The sequence below is a fragment of the Bos javanicus genome, chromosome 3 (assembly GCF_032452875.1).
Source record: "Bos javanicus breed banteng chromosome 3, ARS-OSU_banteng_1.0, whole genome shotgun sequence".
In the NCBI taxonomy this organism is placed as follows: Eukaryota; Metazoa; Chordata; class Mammalia; order Artiodactyla; family Bovidae; genus Bos; species Bos javanicus.
The window spans coordinates 17,812,846-17,820,078 of NC_083870.1; the positions used below are offsets into that span (position 1 = coordinate 17,812,846).

Here is a 7,233-nt window from a genome sequence, read left to right on the forward strand (position 1 = left end):
CAATATGGAGAATGGTATGGAGGTTCCTTAGAAAACTAAAAATAGAGTTACTATATGACCCAGAAAGCACACTACTGGGCATATTCCCTGAGAAATCAATAATGGTCATTGCTTCACTATTTACAATAGCCAGGACCTGGATACAGCCTAAATGTTCATCAGTGAGTGAATGGATAAAGAAGACATGGTACATATAAACAATGGAATACTCAGTTCAGTTTAGTCACTGTCGTCACTGACTCTTTGTGACCCCATTGACTGCATGCAGCATGCCACTCTTCCCTGTCCATCAACTCCTGGAGCTTGTTCAAATTCATGTCCATAGAGTCAGTGATGCCATCCAACCATCTCATTCTCTGTTATCACCTTCTCCTCCTGCCTTTGTCTTTCCCAGCATCGACTCCATGGACTGCAGCACACCAGGCTTCCCTGTCCATCAACTCCCAGAGCTTGCTCAAACTCAAACTCATTCCATTGAGTCGGTGATGCCATCCAACCATCTCATCCTCTGTTGTCGCTTTCTCTTCTTGCCTTCAATCTTTCCCAGCATCAGGGTCTTTTCCAATGAGTCAGTTCTACGCATCAGGTGGCCAAAATACTGGAGTTTTAGCTTCAGCATCAGTGCTTCCAAGGAATATTCAGGATTGATTTCCTTTAGGATAGACTGGTTTGATCTCCTTATAGTCCAAGGGACTCTTAAGTTTCTTCTCCAACACCACAGTTCAAAAGTATCAATTCTTTGGTGCTCAGCTTACTTTATCAGCCAACTCTCACATCCATACATAACTGCTGGAAAAAACATATCCTTGACTAGATGGACCTTTGTAGGCAAAATAATGTCTCTGCTTTTTAATATGCTGTTTAGGTTGGTCATAGCTTTTCTTCCAAGGAGCAAGCGTCTTTCAATTTCATGGCTGCAGTCACCAACTGCAGTGATTTTAGAGCCCCCCCCAAATAAAGTCTCTTACTGTTTCCCTTGTTTCCCCATCCATTTACCATGAAATGATGGGACTTGATGCCATGATCTTTGTTTTCTGAAAGTTGAGTTTTAAGCCAGATTTTTCACTCTCCTCTCTCACTTTCTTCAAGAGGCTCTTTTGTTCCTTTTCATTTTCTGCCATGAGGATGGTGTCATCTGCATATCTGAGGTCATTGATATTTCTCACGGCAATTTTGATTCCAGCTTATGCTTCATCCAGCCTGGCATTTCGCATGATGTATTCTGCATAGAAGTTAAATAAGCAATATACAGCCTTGACATACTCCTTTCCCAATTTGGAACCAGTCTGTTTTTCCATGTCAGGTTCTAACTGTTGCTTTTTGACCTACATACAGATATTACTCACCTATAAAAATGATTGAAATTAAGTCATTTGTAGAGACATGGATGGATCTAGAGTCTATCATAGAGAGTGAAGTCAGAAAGAGAGAAACTGATGTCATATATTAGTGTATATATGTGGAATCTAGAGAAGTGGAACAGATGAACTTACTTGCAGCACAGAAATAGAGATGCAGACATAGAGAAAGGACATGTGGATACAGAGTGGGCTGGTAAGAGGGGGTGGGATGATTTCGGAGATTAAGATTGACATACATACACTACCTTGTGTGAAATAGCTAGTGGGAACCTGCCAGCTAACCCAGGAGCTCAGCTCACTGCTCTGTTGTGACCAGTACAGGTGAAATGAGGTGGAGGGTGAGGAGAGGAAAATCCAAGAGTGAGGGGAAATAGGTATATATATAACTGATTCACTTCATTTTATAGAAGATACTAATACAGTGTTGTAAAACAACCCAATAAAAAATAAAATAAAAATATGGATAATAACAAAGACCTACTGTATAGAACATGGAATTCTGCTCAATAATCATATAACATCCTAAATAGGAAAAGAATTTGAATAAGAATCGATACATGTACATGTAGAACTGAATGACTTTGCTGTACGCCTTAGAATAACACATTGTTAACCAACGATACTCCAATACACAACAAAAGTTAAATTAAAGAATAGGTTGGTTAAGAACATATCCTTTTTCATAGCTTACTTGACTAGTAAGCTAAACATTAGAAAAAAGTTGCCTAGATACAGTGACTTTGTAAATCTAAAAAAACATTGTAAACCTCAATGTTCTTCAAGTTCAGTTCAGTTCAGTTAGTCACTCAGTCGTGTCCGACTCTCTGCGACCCCATGAATCACAGCACGCCAGGCCTCCCTGTCCATCACCAACTCCCAGAGTTCACTCAGACTCACGTCCATCGAGTCAGTGATGACATCCAGCCATCTCATCCTCTGTCATCCCCTTCTCCTCCTGCCCCCAATTCCTCCCAGCATCAGAGTCTTTTCCAATAAGTCAGCTCTTCGCATGAGGTGGCCAAAATACTGGACTTTCAGCTTTAGCATCATTCCTTCCAAAGAACACCCAGGGCTGATCTCCTTCAGAATGGACTGGTTGGATCTCCTTGCAGTCCAAGAGACTCTCAAGAGTCTTCTCCAACACCACAGTTCAAAAGCATCAATTCTTGGTGTCAAAACAGAGAAGTAATTTCAGACATGAAAAAACATTTAAGGCTCTGAGGTTAATGAGTTGTTGGAATAAGAAGAGCAAGTAGTACACATGGAGAGGTGACCAAACTTCACCTGGTAAGGATCCTTTAAATTTCCATCCTTCTGCACTACCCATGTTTTCAGAGCTGCTATAATTTCATGCAGAATATGCCACTACATTCCAAAAGTCCTTGATCTGCAGTATCACATTAAACATAAGGTTACATTAGAAGAGAAAAAGAACAAAGAGAAAGTGAAGGGGCAATGGAGCCTAAGAATCTTGGTTGCTGTGCTAGTTATGTCCGTGTCACTTCCCTGCTGCAGCAAGCATGGTGGTGAGGCGATGATGGTGATGGTGGTGATGATGGAGACAATGATGATGTGCTGTCTTCCCAGTGCCATTTCTGTGCCCCAACATGTGCAAATTAAAGTACACACAATCATGTAATTTTTATGCCTCAGATATTTTGCAGTTAACACTGTTTTCCCCATTTCAGTAAAGGGACTTTATTCTGAGGAGTTAAATAATTGTTTACTCAAATTAGTCAAGCAATAATTAACATGATTCTAAGTTATATAGAAATAATCTTTTTTAAAAAGAGCTTTCTTTCTGTTTTAAACAGTGTATTTATTAATTTAATTTGGCAATGCTGGGTCTTCACTGCTACATGGGCTTTTCTCCAGCTACCATGAGTCAGGGCTTCTATCTGGTTGTGGTGTGCAGACTTCACGCTGAACTGACTTCTCTTGTGGAGCACAGGCTCTAGGGCGCTTGGACTTCAGTAGTTGCAGCATGTGGGCTCCGTAGTTGGGGTTTCTGGGCTCTAGAGCACAGGCTCAATAGTTGTGTCACATGGGCTTAGTTGCTCCACGGAATGTGGGATCTTCCCATACCAGGGAATGAACCCATGTCTCTTGCATTGGCAGGCTGATTCGTTACCACTGACGCATTAGGGAAGATCAGAAGGGATCTCTGATATTACTCAAAATTCAGACAACGTTGATTGTGGGAGCTGTAACTTTAAGATCAACGTAGGATAACAATAAACCCAAACACAATATGCTATTGCTATGTGCTTTTAATGGGGAAAAAAAATTTTTTTTTACCATCACAAAAGAGAATTGTAGTTTATTCAGGAAGTGGAGATCAAGTAACAATTGTCTAGTTGGTAGAAACCCCTGCTCAGGTGACAGACAGTCACAGAAGACGGAGAGAATCTTCTGATGGTGCCCGGGAGGAGAGCTGCTGCTCTTCCCTCTGAAGCACTGTGTTTTCTCAGCTGTCTTCCCAGAGGCAAGTGGTGTAGCAGCCTCAGGAAGGAAACCTCTGGCTGTCAGGAGTCCCCACAGGCATATTGCTGGCTGAAAGATGCAGAAGCTTCTTCTGTATTCATGACTTGCTTTGAAGAGAAGATGAAGGTGGAGCTGTGGAGCCGAATGAGTCAACTGCAAATATGGTGGTGAGGAGAAAAGGGGTGGTGGTGATGGTGGTGATGATGGAGACAATGATGACCTGCTGTCTTCCAAGTGCTATGTATGAGTCTGGCATGTGCCACCTGAATTATACACATTCATTGAATATTGATTCCTCAGAAGTTTGAAATGAAAATACAATTTTCCCTACATTTTACTAAAAGGACTGAAAACCTGAAGAGGCAAATATTTTGTTCCTCAAATCATCAAGTGATAATTAAGGAAATAACATGGAATTGAAATTATGTAAAAGTATTCTTTGGTAAGACTCAAAATTTAGCAACGCTGGTTGTGCAAGCTTGAACCTTGGCATCAAAGGATAGAAACAAAACTTGATGATGGTATAGTATTACTAAAAACAATTTTGAAAGAAAGGAAACATTTTTGACATCACACAAAGGAACTGTAGTTTATTTGAGAAGAGGAGGATAAGCAACAGTTGACCAGCTGGTAGAAACCCCTGCCCAGGTGACAGACAGACCCAAGGGAGGGAGAGAATCCTCCCATGGTGCCCGGGAGAAAAGCTGCTGCTCTTCCATCTGAAGCTCTGGGATGTTTTCTCAGCTGTCTTCCCAGAGGAGAGCAGAACAGCAGCCTCAGGAAGGAAACCTCTGGCAGTCAGGAATCACCACAGGCATACTGCCGGCTGAAGGGTGGAGAAGCTTCTTCTGTATCCTTTATAGGCTTTAAAGAGAAGATGAAGGTGGAGCTGTGGAGCTAGGTGAGTCAGCTGTCCTCATCCTTTCCTGATCCGGATGAAAGCTGATGCTGTTACTTGCACTTGGGTGGGCACTTCTCTTGGCATTGTTGGGGAGGTGGCACAGGAGGGCATTTCTGCTGGCACTTTGGAGGTGGGCAAGGCTCAGGGCACTTTGGAGGTGGGCAAGGCTCAGGACACTTTGGAGGTGGGCAAGGCTCAGGGCACTTGGGAGGGCACACTACTGGAGGTGGCTGGCAGGGCTGCTTGCACTGCTGCTGCTGATAAGACATCTTTCTGGAGTCTTAGAATCTGAAAGAAATTACATACAGTGTTCACAAGAAGGGACTGCTACAGGGAGAAAAGCCTGAGCTCGTGTAATAATATCAGATCGAATGTCTCCGGTCTCTAAGAATGTGGTTTGATCTCTTTAATCCCTTTCAATGAACTGGCCTGTCTCTCCCTCTTCAACAAATTGTATTATTGGTTCAGAGAAAATTTCTTTTAACATACAACTTTTCAAAAAAAATTTTTTCAGAAAACCAATCAATGTTGTCCTACTCTTTATTTTTCTGAAAACAGCATCTTCCATAAGGCCATCATAAGTTCCAAAATCCTGGGTAAGGTCACAAGTGATTCTCGTCATCATTATCTCTCATGAGGTCCCAGAAGTATTTTGTACATTTGTATAGAGCAAATGGCCACCAGAAAGGATACAAGGGCCCCACACCTTCAAAGATAAATGCCTCTGAAATAACAGCAGAAGGACAGAAGAAAGAAACAGAAAGAGGAAAAGTGCTCCGTTCTTTACCTCTTCTTGTCACAGATTTTGTTTTAATCTCTTCCTTAAAGGAATTCAAACTCTGTACCAGAAACTTAATAAATACTGTATATCACTGTGTTCAAATTCCAAGCTCCCATCCATTAAGGAGCACTAAGTCATGACAATAACTTTGGACACACCAAATTTGCTATAGCCAGAATTAATTCATAAGTAGAGAGCCCAAGATAAAGCTGAACTGAAGACTCAGACTCACCAGGTTCTCCAAAGGCTATCCGGACTTGAGTAGCAGGAGGATGGCAGTGATGCAGCAGAGGGCCTTTTTATAGGGACTTGCTGCCCCACCCAGGAGGGAGCAGAGCTGCCAAAACAGGCCCGGTTCAGTCATTTCCCAACCAAAATGCAAATCCATCCATAAGTGGCTTGACAGGGACTCCAGAAAGAGGAAATGTCCTGCTCCAGGATCTCCTCACTGGATTATCTCCCCATGACTCACAGCATCCCTGTCTTATGCTCTCATTTCAAGCATTTATGGCAGTAGGAGGATTTGGGAGCGTTCTTTAACTTGGAGTCAAAGGCTTCCTTTCTTGATTGGAGAAGACTCCTCTTTGATGCCTTTCACCTTCAATGAATTATCAAAGTGCCTGCCTTGTTCCACTTGAACTGGTTGCCATTTTGTTGTACATCCTGGGTTGAAAAGAGCCTGGCTATCTAGTGACACCTTTCTCTTTACCTCAGGTCCTTCTTATAATGCTTTCCCCTTTGATCCATGACCTCCTAATCTGTCTCCTTTCTTCTTCTAAAATGGACCGAGGGCAGGTTGCAGATCATCTCTCCAGCCTTCCCATCATAATACTTAGATATGTTCAGTAAAGTGGTGACCTCTAGGAGCCTCCTTTCACTGCTTTTCTCCCTCAGATAAAAGACATCAAGCTGATTCTTGCAGCCTTTAGAAATCTGTTTCACCTTGGGTCACAGGGAATTCACTAAGAGTTTAGCATCATCTACTGTAATTCAGGTGTTGCGCAGCTCAGACTCTAGACCAACAACAGAAAGCAAGCTTTTTGCACATAACTACCCACATGACCCACCACCTACTCCTACATGATTTCTCCCAACTGTTCTCTTTGTACTACTTCACTCTGTTAAATAAAAGCTCAGAGCATTGTTCAAATTTTCTGATGTCTTTCCCCTTTGAAATATTGAAAGGCCCAATCTGGTAAGTAATGCCATAAAGCAACTATTTTTTTATTGAAAGTTGAAATCACTATGAGCCATTCAGTCATTGAAGTTAATTGCCATTCATATAAAATTCTCAATCAATAATAAGAATTTCACTGTAATATAAACCAATTTTTAGGATTACCCTACTGGTTACATGGAATATATGTTAAATAAACCTCTTTCCTGGTCACTTTCTTCACATAATTTGTCAGTGTGCTGGAAGGAAGCATGGATGATTTAGGAGTCATCTTGACTGGCACAGGGTGCCCAGATAATTGGTCAAATTCCATGTATTTCTCTAAGGATGTTTTTGAATGTGATGGGCTTCCCTGGTGGCTCACTGGTGAAGTCAGCCTAACAAGCAGGAGATGCCAGTTTGATCACTGGATCAGGAAAATCCCCTGGATAAGGAAATGGCAACCCACTCAAGTATTCTTGCCTGGAGAATCCCACAGAGAGAGGGCTACATTCTGTGGGGTCACAAAGAGTCGCACACAACTTAGCAA

At 42.0% G+C, this 7,233-nt stretch overlaps 1 long non-coding RNA gene across 1 annotated transcript; it reads right to left on the reverse strand.

The window, feature by feature from the left end:
• Nucleotides 1–4,406: 4,406 nt before the first annotated feature.
• LOC133241045 (uncharacterized) lies at nt 4,407–5,980 on the reverse strand. The gene is made up of 2 exons (XR_009734490.1): nt 5,760–5,980; nt 4,407–5,034 (listed from the first exon to the last, which is right to left on the reverse strand). It is a non-coding gene; the product is annotated as an uncharacterized LOC133241045 (long non-coding RNA).
• Nucleotides 5,981–7,233: the final 1,253 nt, after the last annotated feature.